This window comes from Schistocerca serialis, chromosome 12 (genome assembly GCF_023864345.2).
Source record: "Schistocerca serialis cubense isolate TAMUIC-IGC-003099 chromosome 12, iqSchSeri2.2, whole genome shotgun sequence".
In the NCBI taxonomy this organism is placed as follows: Eukaryota; Metazoa; Arthropoda; class Insecta; order Orthoptera; family Acrididae; genus Schistocerca; species Schistocerca serialis.
In genome coordinates, this window is record NC_064649.1 from 89,647,715 (window position 1) to 89,672,825 (window position 25,111).

The 25,111-nt window shown below is 42.7% G+C and overlaps 1 long non-coding RNA gene across 1 annotated transcript in view; it reads right to left on the minus strand.

The window, feature by feature from the left end:
- Positions 1–452: 452 nt before the first annotated feature.
- Positions 453–25,111, minus strand: part of LOC126428333 (uncharacterized) — a 444,734-nt gene continuing 420,075 nt past the window's right edge. Inside the window, exons 3-4 of the long non-coding RNA XR_007576823.1 lie at positions 16,565–16,712; positions 453–618 (exon numbers count right to left, since the gene is read on the minus strand). This is a non-coding gene — a long non-coding RNA (uncharacterized LOC126428333). The remainder of the gene's footprint in view (positions 619–16,564; positions 16,713–25,111) is intronic.

The window sequence follows — 25,111 nt, forward strand, 5'->3', positions numbered from 1 at the left end:
CTGAATCTGTCACAACATATGAGCTTGGCTCGATCTTTGCCCAAATTTGCTGGATCGTCCATTGACAGTTGTTTGGGTGATATCATGTTCATGGCAAAAGCAGAATGGCGGCACGGTAGTATTATGTTTCCAAAGAAAGCCTGTTCATGTGGAGGACGCTCCCTCAGTATGGCCTTAACATCTTGACGGTGAGTGTCACGTGGAGGATGTAATCGCCACGACATCACCAGTAGAGCCTGAAGCCCTGGCAGACGCCGACCCCATAGCGGGCGATGCTCCTCGGCTGCTGAAGACACTCGCGTAGATGTCTGCGAGGGGCAGCTCGTGCTCCTCGGTGGGCGCCTGCTGGACGCGGCTGCTGTCCTCCGCCCCCGCAGTGCTGCCTCCACCCCCGGCACCGCCCCCACTGCCCGCAACGCGGGATCTCCACCGCCCCCGCCCGCAGCCCCTGGGCCACAGCTTGCCGTCTGCGGCGGCCCGGCAGCACAGCTGGCGCAGAACGCAGGCGTAGCACACCACCAGGGCCGACACCAAAAGGAGGCCCAGAGCCAGGGCCAGCACCGCGGCCGCTCCCAGGCCTTCTGTCAACATGCTGGTGGACAGCAGCTCAGCACACTCCTGGAACAGGAAGTAACTGGTAAGCTGGAGAAATGTGCATTGCCAGTAGAGACAACAGGAAGAGGCCTGGAGCCTTGACCATTGCTGCTGCCACATCCCGGTCCTTGCTCAGCATGCTAGTGACCTGAAGCTCATCACCCTCCTAGAACACATAGTATTTGGTAAGTTGAAGAAGTGTTTATCACCAGCAGAGACAGCAGCAAGATGTCCAGAGACAGGACCAAGACTGGTCTGGCCAAGTACCCTCAGGCTGGTGGTTCACCACACACTTGGAAGATCAAGTATCTGATAGACTGAACTGTAGGTCTCCAGTGGAGGCACCAAAAGGAGGTGTGGTGTCACCGCCAGACACCACACTTGCTAGGTGGTAGCCTTTAAATCGGCCGCGGTCCGTTAGTATACGTCGGACCCGCGTGTCGCCACTATCAGTGACCATAGACCGAGCGCCGCCACACGGCAGGTCTAGTCTAAAAAGGCTCCCTAGCACTCGCCCAGTTGTACAGCCGACTTTGCTAGCGGTGGTTTACTTTCTACATACACTCTCATTTGCCGAAACGACAATTTAGCATAGCCTTCAGCTACGTCATTTGCTAAGACCTAGCAAGGCGCCATATACAGATAATATTGTGAATCATGTACCGTCAAGAGCGACGTTAAAGTTAAGTATCAAACTAATTACGTCCGCTTTCTGAATTGTAATTCCTTGTCATGTTCCAGACCTAACGTCAGTAAAGTCCTTCCCTCCTCACGCCAGCCAGCGTGAGCTAAAACGCGTGCATTTCGGCCTCTAGTACCACGGTGTTGGCTCTTCTGTCAACACAACAGGAGGTCAACGCTAGGACCACTTATAGCCTCCTTGACCTTCTCAGCAGGCAGGAGCTTCGCATCTCACTGAAGTATGACACAAGGGATACTTTTTATTTTTATTTAATTACATGTCAAGTTCCGTAGGACCAGATTGAGGAGCAAATCTCCGAGGTTATGGATCGTGTCAGTACAAGAAATTACAACATAAACGTAATAACAGTTATAAATAAATGTTTATGAACACGAAAAAAGTCAGTCCGTAAGTAAACGCAATCAACGATACAATAAGAATCAGCTTAATTTTGCAAGGAACTCCTCGACAGAATAGAAGGAGTGACCCATGAGGAAAGTCTTCAGTTTCGATTTCAAAGCGCGTGGATTACTGCTAAGATTTTTGAATTCTAGTGGTAGCTTACTGAAGCTGGATGCAGCAGAGTTAAGGATGTACAAGAGTTAAGGAAGTCCGGTCCAACCGCAGGTTTCATTTCTGTCGTGTATGAACTAAGTGAAAGCTGTGTATTCTTGAGAATAAGCTAATATTGCTAATAAGAAATGACACAAAGGAATATATATATATATATATATATATATATATATATATATATATATATATATATATAGGTCGATGTCAAAATACCAAGATTCGTGAACAGGAGTTTAGTGACTTTCACCACTTATTGCCCGAACCGCCCGTTTCTGAGGCAAAAACATCCTTTTAGAATGGGAAGAGTTACCCCAAGATATAATACAATACGACATAAGCGAATGAAAATAATCAGAGTAGACTAATTTTCGTGTCGGACAATCACCCACTTCTGATACCGTTCGAATAGTAAAAATGGAAGTGTTAAGCCTTTGAACAAAGTTCTGAACATGGGCTTTCCTTCACAGTTTACTATCTATCTGAACACCTAGAAATTTGAACTCTGCAGTTTCACTAATCATATGCCAGTCCTGTGAAATTAAAACGTCAGGTTTTGTTGAATTGTGTGCTAGAAACTGTAAAAACTGAGTCTTGCTGTGATTTAGCGTTAGTTTATTTTCTACAGGCCATGAACTTAGGTCATGTACTGTACTATCTGAAACCGAGTCAATGTTGCACACAACATCCTTTACTACCAAGCTAGTGTCATCAGCAAACAGAAATATTTTAGAGTTACCCGTAACACTAGAGGGCATATCATTTATATAAATAAGGAACAGGAGTGACCCCAACACTGATCCCTGGGGCACCCCCCACTTGACAGTACCCCACTCAGACCCCACATAACAGGTTATGAATATTGTGAATAACGACATTTTGCTGCCTTTTGCTAAAATAAGAGGTGAACTAACTGTGAGCTACTCCCCGTATTCCATAATGGTCCAACTTCTGGAGCAATTTGGTGACCTGAATCGTGAATATCAGATGGGGACACTGGAAAGCATCCCAGAGGTAGGGCTAGACCATGGTGGTCTTTAGGTCATCCCACTGTATGCTGGTCGCTGGAAGGTCACCACCCATGTGGTACGTTGGAAGGCTGAATCATTCTTTTCCAGTGGAGATACCAACAGGAGGACCAGAGCCAAGGAAATCACTGCAGCACAACGCAGGATCTCTGACAGCTGCTGGTGGCTGGAAGCTTACCACAAAACTGCTCCAGTGGAGACACCATGCGACAGCTCACAGGCTATCCAACAGCACGCTGGTTGCTGAAAGCACGCCATAAAACTTGAAGATGGGATAATTGTAGGCTGAACTGTGTCTAAGAAGCGAAAACGCCAGGAGGCGATTAAGACCCAGGATGAGCACCGAAATAGCCTCCAGGTTCTCGGGCAACATGCTGCTGGCTGAAACTTCAGCAGCCTCCTAGAACATGGCTTAAGTGGTTGGCTCAAACAGTGTACATCTCTAGTGGAGACACCAGAAGATGAATAACAGATAGGGTTAGTACTGTGGCAACCCTCAACCGCTCAAACAGCACAGTGGCAGCTGGGTGCTCACCAGAAACCTTGAGGACAGAGTTGTTTATTCGTTGAAGAACTACACATCTCGACTGGAGACAACTGGTGTTGGCCCAGAGTGAATGCCACGGCTGCGGCAGTTTTTAAATCGTCTGACTGAATACTCGCAACTTGGTGCACACTACTCCTGGAACATGGGATAGTTGACATGTTGAAGTACTATTCAGTACTGAAAAGAACAAACCACCAATCAAATCATCCATCACCTTATGCACCTTCTGGCATCACCTTCTGGCAAACACAGACAGTATTATCCCTCCAGTGTAAGTGCTCATCCAATGATGGTCGAAGTTCTTTAGCTGAAAAACTGAGAGAAAGTTATCTTGTATGGCAGTGTAATACTACACCAGCACAGATTTCATACATAAAAAAAAAATTGTTTAGTGAGACAACAGTAAGTAGAGTAAGTACTGATTAAAGTTATTCAATTTGAAAAACATACTTAAAAGAAAATTGAGATAAAAATAAACACTAAAAGAATAGTGGGCAGGGGATCTACCTGTTACCAAATCAAAAGGAAATCAAAAGGAGTATGGTATATCTTATGGTATGGTATGGTATGGTATGGTATGGTATGGTATGGTAGATCTTAAGTTTTGCAGCAGTAAAGTTGGCTACAGAAACAATTCCTCCACAGCACTGCTGCACGTGCACTCTCAGCATAATATTTTAGCAACATGTTTCAAACGCTAATGAAAAGGAATGATATGTTGCAGTTGTTATATGGATTACACCTTTGTGTTTCTTTATGCTGGAGAGGTATAACTTAGAGCTTTACACGTCATTGTTCCTCCATGAGGATACAAGAACAACAACACCTACTACGGTACCAGGGAATCCACAGTCATTTTCCCTTATTATAGACTTAATGCTGGAAGTTACATATTCACAGTGAAAAGCTCAAGAAATAATGGCAAGCTATGCACAACGGCGAATTGGACACTGTGATGTTTCAGATTACTGTAGTGGACGCAGATCGACAGTAAATGACGACGAGCGCCCTTAAAAAGCCCCAGTACACAACTAGAAGAAGGGTGGACAGTTTTCTCTTCTTGAGAAATAAAGTAATGCACTCAGACAAGGAGACTTCACAGCTTGAGTGGTGATTACAAATCCAAACCAAATTTACAAACAACTTGGCAGTATGAGGTCACTTATCAGTATGACGTTACACGCCCTCTGGCCTGGATGCACGAACTGTTAGGCAGACAAGGGAGCCATGAGGTCGTTTGCATCCTCTCAAGACGCAAACTGGCCCACACGTATTGTAATTGGTCTTTGATATCCTGGATACTCACACTGGAGTGGAGCTGGTCCCAAACAGGCTCTATCAGGGACTGATCTGGGGATTTTGATCGCCTTGGGAGTATGTCAACATCAGGCAGGCAGTTCACACGAAGAAGAGCATTGTCCTGTTGGAAAATGGCAGCATGGTACTCATGTAACACACGAGGGCACAAGATGTCCGTGACGTACTGTAGTGCCGTCAGAGGTCCTCAGTCGCCGCCAGCTCTGATTTGAGGTCATACCCAGTGGCTCCCCACACTGGTGTGCCTCTCCAGTTGGGATAATGGGACCTCTTCCCAGCTCGCCACTGTAGTCTTCGATGATGGTCACCAGGGGTAAAGCAGTACTGTGGATCATCACTGAACACGATGCGATGCCATTCATCAGAAATCCATGCTTCCCAGTCGCGGCACCATTTCAACTGCAGCCGCTTCTATTCTTGTGTTAATAGCAGCCTACAAACAGAACGGTAATTGGCTAGATTGTCTGCTGATAGTCTTAAAATAATGGTGTAGGACGACACAGAATGTCCCGTGCTTAATCTTGGAATCTTGGGTGGCTTTTGATGTGCTCGGAGCACGATAAGACGATTCTCACTTGTGGTGGTCAGATGTCGTCGACTCGAACCTTGAAGATGAGTATGGCTGCCCACAAGTTTCCATGCAGTCCCTCATGCGGGCACTGTCACATCCAAATGCCTCAGAAATCCAGATGTTGCCCGATTTGACCAGCCAGTCAAATGGAGACCTGCAGTAAGGCACCTTCCAGACTGTGTAAGGTGCTGATGACGGTATCTCATACGAGTACGCGGTATTCCCGTGTTCTTCGCAGTGCTCACTTAACATATATGCTGTTCACGCCTCTTACACGCCCCACCAGGTCTGACAATAACAGTAACCTACTCTAGTCGCCATACTACCTGTTGCACAGAGTTGCAACTCTGTTTACGTACTCGCAGATGGCGAGTACGTCTACGATGAACTTCCAACTACATCCTCTGGGCGCTTCTCTTTTTCTTTCAGACAATGCAGACAGCGTTAGGGTAGTTTATGCTGCATCAGCGCTGATCGCTGCCTGCACATCGCGTCTCGTTGTTCGGCAGTCGCCTTGTTGGATGTACGCTGCAACCTTGCGGCGTGTCAGGCGAAAAGGGAAAAGTCCGCTTGTGCTATATCCAGTTGTTAAAAGTCTTGGCGGTATACAAGTCTACGTCACGTCGTTTTATGAACTCATTTTTCCTTAAAAGCTTCACTTTACATGTAGAAAAACTAAAAGCTTACTTTTTCGTTTCGTGTGATTTCTTAGTACCGTGAAGTTCCTCACACGATTTTGAAAAAAAGTATGCTGTTAAAAAAAATCAGAATTTTGTACACACGTAGGGTAGCATTTTGGCCACTTAATAAACACCTTCTATTTTCATAATTCTTGAGTCATAGTGAAATGTCACTACTTGCAAACCACGTGCATTTGGTTTAAAATGTTGTGGTGAAGAAGTTTGGTAGTGGGTAACTTACCGTCAATACGTTCTAGACTTACATTATTACGAATGAAATATAGCTAAAAGTACTAAAAAGTTTGTGAACTGCTGGTGACACTGATGTCTTTCTACGTTCATGAGTAAATGCGAGTTGGCGTCAGTGGCAAGCCTACGGACTTTACACGGATTTGACTTGGTTTGGCGTAGTAGGATGTAAAAAAAAGAAAAAATACCAGCGTCGTAGTGTCGGTCACTCTTGTCATTTTCATTATCATCGATGACTAGAAAAATCGAAATCCATCCGTCTATCTATATATCTATCTACCTATCGCTTGCGCCTTGTCCTACGGTGACGCAGGGTCGGCCATGGTTAACCGGATTTGGCGTGTTAATGTTAAGGGGTGGCCGGATGCCCTTCCTGCCGCCACCCCGTACCCCCCGGGACGGAAGCAGTGTACCCCAGCTGTCTGCGTCTAGTGTAACTCGTGAAATATCGTGAATGTGTTCCAAATGTCTGCGAGTCGTGTAATTGAGGTGGGACGTGGGGACCAGCACGGTATTCACTTAGTAGGATGTGGAAAACCGCCTAAAAACCACATCCAGGCTGGCCGGCACATCAGCCGTCGTCATTAATCCGCCAGGTGGATTCGATCCAGGGCCGGCGCGCCTACCCGAGTCCAGGAAGGAGTGCATTAGCGCTCTCGTCTACCCTGATGGGTCGTCTAGAAAAATCGAAATATATACGAAGTTTAACCTCTGCAACGTCAAATTACACTGGACAGTCATATGCTATGTTTTTACAATAGGCCACACTTAACACTGTAAAATGCAGACAGTTATTTTTTGTCCAAATCATGCAATTATCAAATGTGCATTTCGTACTTGGAACTAAAAGAATAAATTAATCTGAGACCTTGCTGTGGATGGGCTGTAATAAAAGCTTGCACCACTGTAGTTAGTTGCTTTCTAGATGGAGATGAAACACGACAGATGCTAAAAAATATAATTACATTTATAGATGTTTCTAAGTTTGACTACTACCCTTGTGTAGTTACGGGAAAGTGTGGTACCACAAGATGTAATTAATTACATGCTTTAGATGGACCCTATCTCCACTTTCAAAGTATTGTGGTCTTCAGTCCCAAGATTGGTTCGATGCAGCTCTCCATGCTACTATATCATGTGGAAGTCTCTTCATCTTCGAATAACTACAGCAACCTATATCCTTCTGAATCTGCTTAGTGTATTCATTTCTTCGTCTACCTTTTTAATTTTTACCTTGCACGCTTCCCTCTATTACTAAATTGGTGATCCCTTGATGCCTCAGAATGTGTCCTACCATTCGATGTCTTCTTATAGTCAGGTGGTGACACAAATTTCTCTTCTCCTTATTAGTTACCATCTAATCTACCCATCTAATTTTCCTCTTCCATTTCCATAATATTGTTCTCAAGTACATTTCCCTTATATAGACTCGCTATATATTCCTTCCGCTTGTCTGTTTTTCCTTTTTTGCTTAGGATCGGTTTTTCATGTGAATTCTTAATTTTCATTCAAGTGGTTCTCTTATCTGCAAAGGTCTCTCTAATTTTCTTGTAGGCGGTCTCTTTCTTGATCCTAGTGATATATGATTCTACGTCCTTACATTTGTTCTCTAGCCATTCCTACTTATCCATTTTGCACTTCCTGTCGATCTAATTTTTTTAGATGTTTGTATTCACTTTCGCCTGCTCATTTACCGTATTTTCATATCTTCTCCTGTCATCAGTTAAATTCATAATCTCTTGTTATCCATTTCTACTACCCTCGTCTTTTTACCTATTTGATCCCCTGCTGCCTTCACTATTTCATCTCTGAAAGCTATCCATTCTTGTTGTACTGTATTTTTTCCCCCGTTCTTGTCAATCGTTCCCTAATGCTCCCTCTGGAATTCTCTACAACCTCTGGTTCTTTCAGTTTATCTAGATATCAGCTCCTTAAATCCTACCTTTTGCAGTTTCTTCAGTTTTGATCTACAGTTCATAACCAGCAAATTACGGTCAAGTCGACACCTGCCCCTGAAAACGTTTTACAGTTTAAAATCTTGTTCCGAAATAACTGTGTTACTATTATATCTCCAGGTCTTTTCCACGACTACAGCCTTCTTTCATGACTTTAAAACCAAGTGTTAGCTGTGATTAAATTATGCTGTGTGCAAAGTTTTACTAGGCACCTTCCTGTTTCATTCTTTTCTCCCAGTCCATATTCGCCTACTATTTTTCCGTCTCTTCATTTATCTACTACCGAATTCTAGTCTCCCATCACAAGAAATTTTCATCTACCTTAACTATCTGAGTAATTTCTTTCATCTCATCATACATTGTTTCAATGTCTTCAATGAGCTACTTGGCATATAAATTTGTTTTATTGTGGTGGGTGTGGGCTTCTCGTCTATCTTGGCTACAATAATGCGTTCACTATGCTGTTCATAGTAGGTTGTTCACTTCGTACTTTTTATTAATTATTGAACCTGCTCCTGCATAACCCCTGTTTGATTTTGTATTTATAATCCTGTACTCACCTGGCCAGAAGTCCTGTTCCTATTGCCATCGAACTTCACTAATTCTCATTAAATGTAAATTCAACCTATCAATTTCCCTTTTTAAATTTTCTAACCTATCTTCCCGATTAAGGGATCTGACATTCCGCGCCAGTTTCGTTTCTGCTGATAACGGCGTCCTTCTGAGTAGTCCCCGCCCGGAGATCCGAATGGGGGACTATTTTACCTCCGCACTATTTTACCCATCATTTAACCATACAGTAAAGCTGCATGCCCTCTGCAAAATTACGGCTGTACGAACACGGCAAGGATGTTTTGGTTGATGTTACAAGGCCAGATCAGTCGATCATCCAGACTGTTGCCCCGGCAGCTACTGAAAATGCTGCTGCCTTCTTCAGGAACATGCTTTAGATCGACTCTATCTCATCATTCAAAGAATTGTATGTAACTCTCACGAATAGTATTTACTTTAGGAAATAAATCTAATGAAACCAAAGTTAAGTGGAACTGTGTTTTTTGTTCTGATAGTAAAAACGGCTGTAATTAGCGTCTGTTCAAAATTTTCGCTTTACTTTTTGGTTGTTGCTGAGTTGTGTCCCCATCTAGCAACTAACAACAGTGCGTATAGGCTCCAAGAAAGCTTGCAAGAAGCAACAGTCAAATGCTATCCTTCTGGAGTGACCTTGAATCAGCCAATCACAGTTCAAGTTTCAGGACATAGGCGATGGTCCCACCGTGAAACACAATCCAGCTGGATGTCATCGCTTGGCGAGAATTAGAGCGAGCAGCAGTGGTGCGGGGAAAATGTGCCGGCAGGGTCGATATTGTACTGCCGAATTTATTGGGCAAAGTTGATTCGTCCAGTATGTTGGACATAGTACAATGGGGAACTTTCGTCAAATGTCGCGTTACATCGAATGTATTTGATCAAATTAGCCTTAGATCTGATCAAAGATATCTTTCGTCTTCTGTTTACTGCAAAGAGAAATATAACCTCTTAGAGCGCTAGCATCGCTTTAGCTGTTTGACATCTAGTGCAGTGGTTCCCAACCTGGTGGTAATTACCCCCTGAGGGGTAAAACGTAAGAAAAAAAAGGTTCGATTGCGTTTTGGTCACGAAACTAAATCATTTTTGAAAGATCATTACTATTATCACTCATCTTCCTCACACAGGCCATCTATTACACACATACTTTGTACTTTGCACCATGCGTCTGAGACATCTACACTACATATGCTTAAATATCTCATGAAACGGACTTCTCTGAGTTGTTGGTAGTTACCAGAACAGCCTAGAAAGTGGTTCATTATTCATTTGGCAACAATAAGCGTACTAATTGACAGGACAGCACAACAGTAACTATGTAATGGCTATTAAAGCTGTAGGTCCTACACTATAATGATAATAATAATATCTGTGAATATTATTATTATTATTATTATTATTGCCAGTGTTAAGACTCAAAGCACTGGCAGCCTGAATTCTTCCAATTTCTGCCATTTCAGAAGTATGCGGTCCCACAATCAAGTGATTTACCAACAGTAGACATATGTACAATGCACGCATTTTAATTTGATTTTAGGGAGAGGACTGATGCAGAGAAAGCGTCTTGTAGTAAGTGTCCACCCTCAAAGTGGCTAGTTAGCTTTCTTTTCTGAGAAGGAGTTATAGATAGCAAATGCGATTCAAGGAAAATTTCTTCTTAATTCTACCACGAAATGTTAGAAATAAGCATTGCTTCATTAACTCATTAGTTCGTGATTTAATTAAAATGGAAGTCGTCAAAGAACTTTCTTCTTCATTCTAAAGTATTTTTTAAGCGTTAATGTTGATAATCTCGAGAGGAAGAGAGAAGCGTGAATGTGTGTGTGTGTGTGTGTGTGTGTGTGTGTGTGTGTGTGGGAGGGGAGGGTTGCGGGTAACAGCTAATATTTGATGGCACGGCAGGGTAATGGTATCAGTGAGGTTGGGAACCACTGATCTGATGTTTATCAACGTGGCTTCGAAATTTATGCGTTGTGTCGCAGCACCTACAACGAAGTTTTTAGACACGTACAAGGCAGCTGAATAACTATGTAACTTGCGGCATCCAGAATACGGAAACAGAATAAGAGGAATCGAGATCTGTATAAACATTTCAGAGGCCATTAGCCGCGAAGTACGGCCAAGATGTAGCCCCGAGGATATGTAGGAGAATATTTACAACTTTTGTAGAAATAAAAATATTTCTTCATGGCTATAGTATGTACTAAACAATTATTTGTCTTAATATATTTCTTCTTCAGTGCTTTACAAATGGCTTCCCTCGTTTCTGGTATTATTTTTGTCAATGTGCACTGCGGTATTCGAATGCTGTACTGTAAACTAGAGTAGCTTCCTTCTGTTACAAGAAGTCGTGTTGCGGATGTAGTATTTCTGAAGTGAGTATTCTGCCTCGTAATGTAAGGAGCCAATTTTCCTGAGCGCTTATCGAAATCATCTTTCGCGTATTCTGAAGTAATTTTCATTCGATTTCACGTCCTCAACTAGCAGGTCCTATGACAAATTTTGATGTATGCTTTTTTCATCTCGCCTAAAACGCACAGCTTCACTTAAGTTTACTTTCCTTTTTTTCCGCTCCTCTTACAAATGAAAACACAATGCAATTGTACCACAGGCAACTGCAGCGTATAGTAACAAGTTGTTGTCCACCATTCTGAAATTTTGACAAAGCATTGGATGCCAGTGTGTAGGGAAGCAGCCTACTCACGCTGTAGTAAATTCACATCAGTTTCCATTGTGTGCCAGCCAGTCTGCTGTAACTAGCTCTGACGTCATAAATGTTGCGCAATACCTTAAAAATCAAGCAAATGAACTAAAACTTTTCTAGCATGTCAGAAATAATACTAAACTAATGTGTGTTAAATATCAGTTCGATAACTTAAGTCATTTTCGAAATTTGGACGTTTTTCTAAAAAAATCATTGGCGCAACAGAAAAGAGCTAGAGACTTCAAAGTTTATATTTAGATTCATCTTTCATAATGATTTAATAAAAATAGTACTTTGGATTTCACGAATTAAGATTTTAGTGGAAATTCATGATTTTCTGGTTTTCATCTCAAAACTGAAGGAAGCAAGATAGAGTAAATAGGCTAATAAATAAGGCTAGGATGTTTAGATTTAAATAGGTTGGAGGTCCGCTATGACTATGAAGATGTGAAAAGTTTCTTTTGAATACCTATAAAATTATAGCGATAGCGGATCTCAAAAGGGCCAGTTCAGAGCTCATCTACTGCGTACAGTGTAATTTAATTAATTCTCTCGCCCAGAATATTTAACTTAGCCACGTCAAAATTTTATTATCAATACTTACCTGCGTGCTGAATGCACGTTTAAATTAAGAGCTTCTTCGGCCATCGGCAAAAGAAGCTATAAATTATTATGTAACTTGAAGTGGTGCGTTACAAGCCCAGCGGCTAGTCGAGAGAGCCGAAAAGATCAGGCGTTCCCTTCGCCGTCCGCACCGCGGGTTTATATATAAGGACGCTGCGCGAGGAAGAAAGGCCCCAGTTCTCTCCAGACGCTGAATGACACGCCATCTGTGTCGGGAGTCGCGTCGCATCAGTGTCACTGCTACAAACAGCCTCGGGTGCCGTATTAAGTTACTAGAGATACGCGGAACCATGAAAACATTTTATGTGAAGTGTTAATTCTGGAATGATTTTCATTATCTAGCTTCAGTTTGCGTATTGTCGTATTTTCACGTGCCGTCGCGGGACAGACATTCTACCAAATATTTAGCGTGGCGTTTGATGAAATATTTTCATCAAATTATGGCGAGCATTCTTTGTGGCATTTAATTCAGACATTTATAGTTGCATCAGCGCATTAGACTCTGAACTGCTCTGTTAGTTAGGTTGTAGGGATACTTGTGTTTTTTATCAGTGAATTTCAGAATATACTCAACTATTTTGGAAAACTGTTTTTGATTAGAAATCCCGGACAATCTCCTAATTCCTCAGAGCTATAAGTTGCAGCTATAATTGTATCTCAAATGAAGTGGGCACTAGGATCTCTATTACTGGTTCCATGTTTTATTAAATCACTTTCTGGGTACCACAAAGTAAATAGAGAGCCAGTGTCGAGAACGGCGAAAGACAGCATTAACAACATTCTAAAAGCCAGAAACTGATTCTACATGCAAGCGTTTATCCAGCAATCAGATTAGATTAATTTTCTACAAACTTATCCGCCGCCCCACATATGGTGCATCGGCAGGGAATTGTTACAACATTCAAACAAGGATACAACAGTAGATTAAAATGTTTCAATAACTCATTCGCCGCCCCACAAGTGTAATATTACATTTTTGCGGCACGTCAAAGATGTTTGTCGAAGATCTAGGTCCAATATTTGGTCAAATTTCTTTGTCCAATAAATTTGATTGTGTAATAGCCTCTCTAAGACTCAGTGAGTCTGATTTGTGAATGGCGAGCTATGCCAGTGAGCTGTTAACAAATGGCTCTGAGCACTATGGGACTTAACATATGTGGTCATCAGTCCCAGCTGTTAACAGCGAGCAGTTCTGTAGTGCAGCACATGTAGTCCAGTTCTTGGATGGGACAGTGATAATGGTGGACAAAGTTTGATTTACTAGAATGAGCAGCATATACAGCGTGATTTTTTCCAGAGTAGAAACTCTAGGAATTGACTGATGAGAGTCTATGGAACAAAAGAGGTTTAATGCACTTGAGTCCGGAAGTGCATGGTTTTCATGCTAGACACCATTTATTCACTTACACATTGTTACAGAGACTGCAGTCTAATATGCGGTGTACCATGCAGCCACAGTTACGGTATGCATGGTTTCTCCTAGAAGGTGGCACTGTTCCTCATATGCCGAGCCCAGGTGCCCTCTCCTGCCATTGTAGTTGGTAATGCTACGTCCATTCACCTCTCTTGCTGACTCACCTTGTAATGGATGTGATAAATCCTTGTACATAATGGTTTCGTAGTCGAATCGAGATCTTGCCGACATGGTCTTTACTTTCAAATGGCAACAAGCGGGCAGCGAGGTTGTATCAGGAGCTCTGTCCCCGACGACAACAATCACTGCATTCAATGTTTGCAACAGTGTTTCACCGCTTGTCTGAGACAGAGTCGTTTCAGGAAGCAGGAAATCATCAAGGACGTACCCGAAAGGTTCGGACACCTGACTTGGAGGAAAAGTAACACTGTGGAAGGTGACTGACGTATCATTACCAGGCAATTACCCTGCCAGTACAGGATAAGCCAGACGACCATGTGGAATATTCTATATGACAATTTCTACTACCCTTGTCACGCACTGCGTGTGCAGGGCTTATTAACGTCAGACATTCCACATCGGGAGTAGTTTTGTCACTGGTTTCTTCACCGGGCGTCCACAATTCTGTGATTTGTGTCATCCATCCTGTCCACAGAGGTGACCATCTTTACGTGGAGTGGTATCTTCAACTTTCATGCCAGTCATCTGTGGGATAGTACGGTGGCAGTGAATCATCAGCATCGGTACAGCCAGAATGTGTGGTCCAGGATAATTGGCGACTATTTTTTGGGACCAGTCTTCCTTCCACGTCGCCAAACAGGCCGGAACTATCGGCATTTCTAGTGCGTGATTTTGCCTCAACTGCTGGAAGAAGTGCCATTGATGATTCGAAGGGTTATGTGTCTGCTACATGATGGTGTCCACTTTGCCGTTTCGCATTCGGGAGAGCGACGGTTCAATCCCGCGTCCGGCCATCCTGATTTAGGTTTTCCGTGATTTTCCTAAATCGGTTCAGGCAAATTCTGGGATGGTTCCTCTGAAAAGGCACCAAATCAACCAACCAACTTTGCCGTTAATGTCTGGACACATCTCAATCGTGTCTTCCCTGGTCGGTGGATCGGACGAGAGGGTCAATTTGCATGGCCTGCTCGTCCACTGGATGTCATCCTGTGCGATTTACGGTTGTGGGGACATCTCAAAATTGTCGTGTATGCAGAGCCCATTCCAGATGTGGAGAACTGGAGCAGCATATTCATGGTACCTATTCATTGTTCAGATGCAGCCTGGTCGATGTGAACGTATAAGACAGCTCAAGTCACAGCACGTACACGCATGGTGGCGGAACATGTAAAGCGTTTGCAACACATACCGTAACTGTAACTACATGGTACAGCGCGTATTAGACTTTAGTCTCTGCAACAATGTGTTGTTGTTGTTGTGGTCTTCAGTCCTGAGACTGGTTTGATGCAGCTCTCCATGTTACTCTATCCTGTGCAAGCTTCTTCATCTCCCAGTACCTACTGCAACCTACAAGCTTCTGAATCTGCTTAGTGTATTCATCTCTTGGTCACCCTTTACGATTTTTACCCTCCGCGCTGCCCTCCGATACTAAACTGGTGATTCCTTGATGCCTCAGAATATGCCCTACCAACCGATCCCTTCTTCTAATCAAGTTATGCCACAAACTCCTCTTCTCCCTAATTCTGTTCAATACCTCCTCATTAGTCATGTGATCTACCCATCTAATCTTCAGCATTCTTCTGTAGCACCACATTTCGAAATCTTCTATTCTCTTCTTGTCCAAACTACTTATCATCCATGTTCCATACATTGCTACATTCCATAAAATACTTTCAGAAACGACTTCCTGACACTTAAATCTATACTCGATGTTAACAAATTTCTATTCTTCAGAAACGCTTTCCTTGCCACTGCTAATCTACATTATATATCTTCTCTACTTCGACCATCGTCAGTTATTTTGCTCCCCAAATAGCAAAACTCATCTTCTACTTTAAGTGTCTCATTTCCTAATCTAATACCCTCAACATCACCCGATTTAATTCGACTACATTCCATTATCCTCGTTTTGCTGTTGTTGATGTTCATCTTACATCCTCCTTTAAAGACACTGTCCATTCCCTTGAACTTCTCTTCCAAGTCCTTTGTTGTCTCTGACAGAATTACAAAGTCATCGGCGAACCGCAACGTTTTTATTTCTCCTCCATGGAATTTTTATACCTACTCCGAATATTTTCTTTGTTTCATTTACTGCTTACTCAATATACAGATTCAATTAGGGAGAGGCTACAACCCGGTCTCACTCCCTTCCCAACCACTGCTTCCCTTTCATGTTCCTCGACTCTTATAACTGCTATCTGGTTTCTGTACAAATTGTAAATAGCCTTTCGCTCACTGTATTTTACCACTGCCACCTTCAGAAAAAAATGGTTCAAATGGCTCTGAGCACTATGGGACTTAACTTCTGAGGTCATCAGTCCTCTACAACTTAGAACTACTTTAACCTAACTAAGGACATAACACACATCCATGCCCGAATCAGGATTCGAACCTGCGACCGTTGCGGTCGCGCGTTTCCAGCCTGCAGCGCCTAGAACCGCTCGGCCACTCCGGACGACCTGACACTTTCAGAATTTGAAAGAAAGTATTCCATTCAACATTGTCAAAAGCTTTTTCTAGATCTACAAATGCTAGAAACGTAGGTTTGCCTTTCCTTAATCTACCTTCTAAGATGAGTGGTAGGGTTAGTATTGCCTCATGTGTTCCAAACTGATCTTCCCCGAGGTCGGCTTCTACCAGTTTTTCCATCAGTCTGTGTAGAATTAGTTCGGTAATTTTCACATCTGTCAACACCTGCTGTCTTTGGGAGTGGAATGTATGGTTGAATAAATGGCATCTGGCCTGAAACCCATGCACTTCCGGTCATAAGTTCATTAGCCCTTTTTTGTTCTGTATCCTTTCATCGATCAATCCATGGAGTTTGTACTGCATTTTGAGATGGTGAGGCTAGAGGCTTGCTGTACCTATGGGGTGATCCTGCTGTTGGTGCAGCAGAGCTGGGTCAGCACCCGGGCGTAGCAGGCGACCAGCACCACGACGGTGAGCGTGACGACCGCGACGCAGGCGCCTACCAGAATGGACTCCTCATCCATTGGGACCCGGCGCCCTCATCTGAAACAGTGGACAGAAGACACGGCTGCGTTGGTAAACAGGTGCCCAGTGTTCAGTGGGTTGGCTCAGATGGCTCTGAGCACTATGGGACCTAACATTTGTGGTCATCAGTCCCCTAGACTTAGAACTACTTAAACCTAACTAACCTAAGGACATCACACACATCCATGCCCGAGGCAGGATTCGAACCTGCGACCATAGCGGTCACGCGGTTCCAGACTGAAGCGTCTAGAACCACACGGCCACACCGGCCGGCAGTGTTCAGTGGGGAAAGCCACTAGTAAGAGGCGGCTGTGACAGGATGGTTGGTGAGGCAGTTACGACACAGGCGACTACTAGTACACACTTTTCATCCACATGTTTCTGATCTGGAACAGTGGGGACGACTTGTAACAATAAGCAAATGGGCGGTCGCAGCTGATGTGGGAAGAGACACGAAAGTTACAGGATAGTTAGAATATTAAAAAAAAAAAAAAAATTCTTTTTACAATTCAGTCTGATTTGATCCATTATAAATGGTTTTTGAAAGCCTGCGACTGTAGATACAATAGGTTTGCTTATAAATAAATAAATCTTCTGCTACCAGTCACGATTTTTTCTTTATTTTACTATTCGTACGACGCGTTTCGAGAAATAATTACCATTTTCAAGTGCGTTTTTTGGTGTGTATTAAGCCATTTCTTTTGATATTGTCAGTGTGTGTGAGTCTGCTTCACTTTGTTGACTTTTACTGTAACACATAAGAAACACGCGATTTTTTTTTTTGTTGGGTATCAATTTTTTTGAGGTTAGTGGCTAAAATTTAGAACAATTTGTACTTACAGTTTTCTAATGGTCCATTTGTGTAGAGTCTCACACACACACTTAACATCACACACAACTTGTTGTACTCTTTATACATCGAAAATATCTTATATAAACAAACAGTTACTAGGATCTTCTTACAGGTAGTCCACAGAGATAACATTATAGGTATTGTTGCTTGAAGAACTGGAGATATATTCACATTACAGAAAACATGAAGATAAAATATTACATGAAAAACTTGAAAGTGAATCAGTGAATTTCTTCATGTGTTTCGATAATATACTTAAATAAAAATAAAAATAGTAAAACATAGAAATATGCACAATTGTAAAATCAATATAAGTAATTCATGAGCCAAATTGTTAAGATAAATAACCTCTGTACAAAAGCATATGATAATCTGTAGAATACCTATAATGTTATATCTGTGGACTACCTGTAAGAATATCCTTGTAACTGTTTTGTTTATATAAGATTTTTCGATGTATAAAGAGTACAACAAGTTGTGTGTGATGTTAAGTGTGTGTGTGAGACTCTACACAAATGGACCATTAGAAAACTAAGTACAAATTGTTCTAAGTTTTAGCCACTAACCTCACAAAAAAAACTGATACCCAACTAAATAAAAAAAATCGCGTGTTTCTTATGTATTACAGTAAAAGTCAACAAAGTGAAGCAGACTCACACACACTGACAACATCAAAAGAAATGGCTTAATACACACCAAAAAACGCACTTGAAAATGGGAATTATTTCTCGAAACGCGTCGGGCGAATAGTAAAATAAAGAAAATATCGTGACTGGCAGCAGAAGATTTATTTATTTATAAGCAAACCTATTAAAATTCAGTATTGATCGCACCGCGTATGCTACAAGAACATAGGTGACCGGTTTCGGTCATATCACATGACCATCGTCAGACCTGTAGTTTGATCTAGAAAGTAATAGAAGCCTTACTAGGTTGACAATAAAATATGACAAAATCCTTATAAGAATAAAATACAATAAGACTTGTTATACCCATGGCATCCTTCGAAGATGGTAGGTGGAGCACTCTTCTCAGCTGCTGTGATGTCGGCTGGTGCCAGCAAGTGACGGGCATACGCTTAAATACGAAGATGCTCCGCCTACCTCTTCTCTGTCTACCTCAAGTCAACCAATCAGTGTAAAACGGGTTCACATAATCGTAAAAACGTAAAAAATACAATAATAACATAAAAATAGTTATTTATAAAATATCTCTTTACAAGCATGGAACTACTTAAATATTGTATAAAATATCAATTAAAAGCTTTAAAATAACTGTACAGACGATGTATACTCAGCGTGCCCTCTATGGGGTAAGGTGGTACTACCGCAATGGTTTCAAAGTCAACGATGCTGTGAAGGTCTTTGGCATTTCGGTATCTTATCGATATGTCAGTTGTGACTTGACTGCAAGTATACACCTATGATAGATTCAGTCTGTCTGTCTTATATTAACTTTATTTGCCACTGGTGATATATGTAATATTGGAATGATTAGCTACAGAGGGGTCTGATATTGCATACACTTTTTAAAATCCCATAAAACTGATATACTAAGAATGGAGTCATATTTTGTAATATTTCTAGTTGGAAGTTTAAGGTTGTGATATAAATATTTACATACTCTTCTAAGCTACATTTCTGCCATGGATACAACTGGGGCCTATGTTTTCCTGAACAAAAGAGTACACACGTGTTCATAGAATTTCGTCAAAGATATCATAAAAATGTTTTTCACGAAAATCCAACTGACAGTTCATCTCTATATCTCGATATCCTCCAAAATATTTAACAATAAGCCTTTATTAGCGTAATGAAGGACTTGAAAATTCTGTTGTCGGCATGCTTATTAAAAGTTATGTGATGGCCGAAGACTGATTTTGCTCGTGCGGTACCTGATGTATGTACTTTGTATCGTATATTTTTCTACAATCGCTGTTCCAAAAATGTTTATTAAAATTGTTGATAGAATAATTATTTTGGCACATGTGCCAGTCATTTTTAGGATCCAGGATCCAGTGTCCACTTCTGATTGGGGGATTTACATTTTTCCACTACACTCTAAGGCAAAAAAGGAAAGAAATGGACCAAGAAGGAATAACCCGAATGGGACGGAAATCGGTAGATCTGATGTACATGTGCAGGCAAACAAATTCTTACGACTACAGAGCTTCCCCAATTGTCCAATTCAATAACCTTTTGGGCCCCCTTCTCGCCTTTATGCAAGCAGTTATTCGCCCTGGCACTGAGTGAAACAGTTGCTGGATGTCCGCCTGACGGATATCGTAGCAAATTCTGTCCAACTGGAGCGTTAGATCATCAAAATCCCGAGATGTTTGGTGGGCCCTGTCCATTATACTCCAATCGTCCTCAGCTGACGAGAGATCCGGTGACCTTGGTAGCCAAGGTAGTGTTTGGCAAGCACGAAGACGAGCAGTACAAACTCTCGCCATGTGCCTGTGGGTACTATCTTGTTGAAATGTAAGGCCAGGATGGCTTATCATGGAGGGCAACAAAACGGGGCGTAGAACATCGTCGACTTGTCGCTCATCCAAAGTGATCCTACTATGAGAAGAAATGGCTCCTAAGCCGTGAGGACGAATACCGGGCAACTATCAGGTTGTTATCCCATTATTGTCCAGGACGTCTCCAGACACGTCATCACTGGTCATCAGGGCTCATTTCGAAGCGCGACTCATCACTGGAGACAATTCAACTCCAGTCAATGTGACTCCCGTTTCGTTGTCATCCGTGGGACCCTTACCACACAGCGGTACGTCTACGATATTCCATTTTCTGTCGGTCTCACGGGAAGCGTGCAAGGGATAAGTCCCTGCAGTCGCGCTATTCATCTGTGTCCTCGGTGGCTTAGATGGATAGAGTGTCTACCATGTAAGCAGGAGATACAGGGTTCGAGTCCCGGTCGGCGCACACATTTTCAGATGTCCCCATTGAGGTATATCGACAACACCTGTTGGCAGCTGAGGGTTTCAATTAATTATCATTTATTCTAGAGAAGCTGCACGGTCATCAATGGTGCCTGTTCTATCGAGAACAGTTACTGTCTTCATATATAGGTAAAGGCTGCCCGGCCATTGACCTTCGTCTGTGCGAATGCGCACAGGTTGCCCAAACTCTTACGGGAATCGTCACCTTAGTGGGCGCGAGTAATGAGTGGATGGGCAATATATCTGATAGGAACATTACGTATGTACGAGTAGATAGTGGACAGTTGGGAATGTGGGTCTCACGGGAAGCGTGCAAGGGATAAGTACCTGCAGTCGCGCTATTCATCTGTGTCCGCGGTGGCTCAGATGGATAGAGCGTCTGCCATGTAAGCAGGAGATCCAAGGTTCGAGTCCCGGTCGGGGCGCACATTTTCAGCTGTCCCCATCGAGGTATAATAACACCTGTTGGCAGCTGAGGATTTCAATTAATTATCATTTATTTTATGTTACGTTTTGTTGCCCTTCATGACATGCCATGACATTTCAGCAAGATAATACCCGCCCGAACAAGGTGAGAGTTTGTGCTTCTTGCCAGACTCCAGCTGAGTACATTTTGAGCATTATGGGCTGGGCCCTCCTACCATTTCGGGATTTTGACGGTATATGGATCCAATTGGACATAATGTGTCATGATGTCCCTGAGGAGGACACGCATCGATTCTATCAATTAATGCCAAGCGGAATACCTACTTGGATGATGGTCAGATGTGAACCAACGCGTTATTGAGTTGCTCAGTTGGGAAAGCTATTTCTATTGAATACATTAACAAATTTTTCTGAAATCGTAATCATTTGTTTGTATGCAATTGTACATCAGATCCACAGATTTCAATCCCATTCCGATAATCCCTTCGTCATCCCCGTTTTAATGTGCCACAGGGGTTTTATCATTTTAATAACTGCAAAACATATAATTTTTCCAGAATGAGATTTTCACTCTGCAGCGGAGTGTGCGCTGATATGAAACTTGCTGGCAGATTAAAACTGTGTGCCCGACCGAGACTCGAACTCGGGACCTTTGCCTTTCACGGGCAAGTGCTCTACCAACCGAGCTACCGAAGCACGACTCACGCCTGGTACTCACATCTTTACTTCTGCCAGTAAGGTCCCGAGTTCGAGTCTCGGTCGGACACACAGTTTTAATCTGCCAGGAAGTTTTATATAATTTTTGTTATAATAATAATAATAATAATTTATTTAGATCAATTATTACTACACTACTTTAAAAAATATCAAACAAGGTGTAATTCTGTCATGCAGCTGATTTAAGAACTATAATAGCAACAAACTCTCACAACTTTGACAACATGGTAACTTAAGAGATATAAAATCGAAGTGTGCACTCGCCGATTTCACATATTACTAAGCCCACGATAGTGAGCACAGGTCTGCAGTTCATGGCTAAGCGACTATGTAAATGAGGGAAATGCTAACTACTTCAGTCGTTTCTGCCTGCATTTGAGAAATTGTTTTTTTTCTTAGTTTTGTTTCCCTTCCTGTTTTGCTGTTCTTAGTTTTGTGTGATTTACTGCTTCTACGTGTCGACTCACGAAGCGTGTCGGATTTGTTGCTCCCGGTAGGTGTGGTCAAGCTATTCAATTGAGCAGCCTGTCAGGCAACCAAACTGATACTATTCTATGTACAACGTAGCTTATAATTTTTCCTTATTATCCTTATTTTCGAGTCTCTTATTAATTTTCATCCTATCTTATTTCCCGAAACGTGACTGAGTAATTTGGAAATTAAAGTACTTAAAAATACAGAAGAATTTAGTAAAATTTGTTCTATGGGGTCATAGTCTCCATAACACCCCCTTGGATTTACACCTGATAGTTATCGACTCCTTACCCATCATGGATTGCACACATACTTAGACACGAGGGGCTACGACGTCATCGATGGGTAGATAAAGGAACTACAGGACGAGGAAGAAGAACAATTCAACATCTGGCTGATACGAAAGATGGAAGGAGACACAGCAGACTGAAGGAAGATGTTGAAGACAGGGAACATTGGTGTCAGAAATTCTGTGTACGAAGACGTCGGCCTGCCACTAAGCAGAATACTACATAATACGATAATTCATCAAGACTGGTTGCCAACATTCCGAATAATGAAGCCAACATGTAACAATCAGCAAATGACTGCTCACAGGTGAACTGTGAAGACATTAGGCAGTAACAGTTGAGTGTGAGAGCATGGTAGGAGTGATGGCTATGATACTCCAACCAACATCGACAACAAGGACTAGTCCATTTGAATCGACCACCGTTATCTGAAACGGTTGGCAAATAGGTGTTATAGTAAATTACTGCTCTCACACGACCAAGAACAACAAGAAAGTAACATGTGACCGTAATAAATTTGTGTGTGTGTGTGTGTGTGTGTGTGTGTGTGTGTGTGTGTGTGTGTGAGAGAGAGAGAGAGAGAGAGAGAGAGAGAGAGAGAGAGAGAGTATGGACCTGTTCATCCTCCAGGACAATTTTCTCTCTTCTGTAAAAACAGAGGCGTCACAGGTCAATTAATAATCAGTTGGCCACACCTAAGAAAGACTGTCACGGTTATGGGTGATGGAAATGGAAATGCCGTGTGACTAGGGCCTCCCGTCGGATAGACCGTTCGCCTGGTGCAAGTCTTTCGAGTTGACGCCACTTCGGTGACTTGCATGTAGATGGGGATAAAATGATGACGATAAGGACGATCATAATACAATGGAGAGTAAAATGGCCGTGAAGCAAGCTGTCCGCTAGAAGGGACACTTCATTCATTCACACCAGTCACTGCATCAAGAACAACAGTGTGTAGCAATTAATAAACAATTTTTAAGACAGAGTACCGAGACCGAATGGTTGGCGAAACGTCTGTGAGACAGGTGCCTACCTACAAGAATCTCTAACGCTGTCAGCTGCTTCACACAGGGTAGAGGATGTGACAGAAAAGTTGGACAAAACTCAAGGGTAACAAATGGGTAATGGGAAGATAATGTCTGGTGACGTTATAGGTGACCATTGTCATCTGGTAATCTGGGAGTGAGGGAGATGGGGGATGGGGTGGGGAGGGGGCCAATGTAAGGCATTTCGTGTGTGGGGTAGACTAAAAGAGAGTTGTGGTTACATATAAGGGAAATAGGCAAATATAGAAGAAGATTGTCATTGCACGTGAATATTGCAACAGCAAACGCTAGCTTGGAGATGTATGCAATTTATCATGTCTATAACACTTTAAATGTTTGTTCCTACAGGGTAATTTTTTCCACTGTGTACAAACTCTAGGTAGTGATCGATGAGAGGATACGGAACAGAAAATTTCTAATGAGCTGATGTTCGGAAATGCATAGTTTCCATGACAGAGACCATTTATTCAATCACACATTTTTACAGAGACAGTGGTCTAATACGCCCTGTACCACACAGCCACAGTATGTGCTGAAAATGGTTTCCATGTCCCTCATCGCGTGCATGTAGACGCCGTAGCATGTTTTGTCTCACAAGTTCACATCGGGCAGGCTGCATCCCAACAGTGTCAAAGGCAGCATTAACATGCTGCTCCATTGTCTCCACACCTGGAACGGGCTCTGCATACACAATACTTATGAGATTCTGCGTAGCCAGATATCGCACGGGTTGAGATCTGGTGGACGAGCAGGCTGTGCGACTGGACACCCTCGTCCGATTCATCGATCAGCAAAGAAACGGCGAAGTGGGCTGGAGCACCATCATGTAGCAGCCCCATAACCGTCCGAATCATCAGTGGTGCTTCTTCCAGCAGGGAAGGGCAAAGTCATCCGCAAGAAACGTCGATAGTTCCGGTCTGTAAGGCGGCGTGGTCCTAAAATACGGTCGCCAATTATTCCGGCGCACACATTCCGGTTGCACCGATGCTGATGATTCGCTGCAACCATACCATGGGGTTCACCACATTACCCACAGTTGACTTATTAAAGTTGAAGATGTCATTACGCGCAAAGGTGGCCTCCTCTGTGAATAGGATGGATAACACGGTCATCTACCTTATCCTGTACTGGCACGCCAACAGCCTGGTACTGACATGGTGGTCACCTTCCACAGTGTTAATCACATTTTCCTCGAAGTCTCGTGTCAGAACCTTTCGGGTGAGTCCTTCATGCTTTCCTGCTTCCTTAAAGGACCCTTTCTCGGACAAGCAGTGAAACACTGTTGCAAACATTGAATGCTGTGATCGCTGTCGGTGGGGATAGTTCTCCTGATATAGCCTTGCTGCCCGCCGCCCGTTGCCATTTGCCTTTCCATAAATAATCATTATGTACAACGCTGTATCACATCCACTACAAGGTGAGTCAGCAAGAGAAGTGAATTGGATAAAACATTGCCAATTACTATGTCAGGAGAGGTTGCTAGGGCTGGCGAATGATGTTTGGTGGTAAGTTCCTATGGGACCAGACCGCTGAGGTTATGTCCCTAGGCTTACACACTGCTTAATCTTCTATGAGACCAAAGTGCTGAAGTCATCGGTTTTTAGGCTTATCCAATACTTGATCCAACTTAAACTAACTTAAGGTAAGGACAACACACACACACA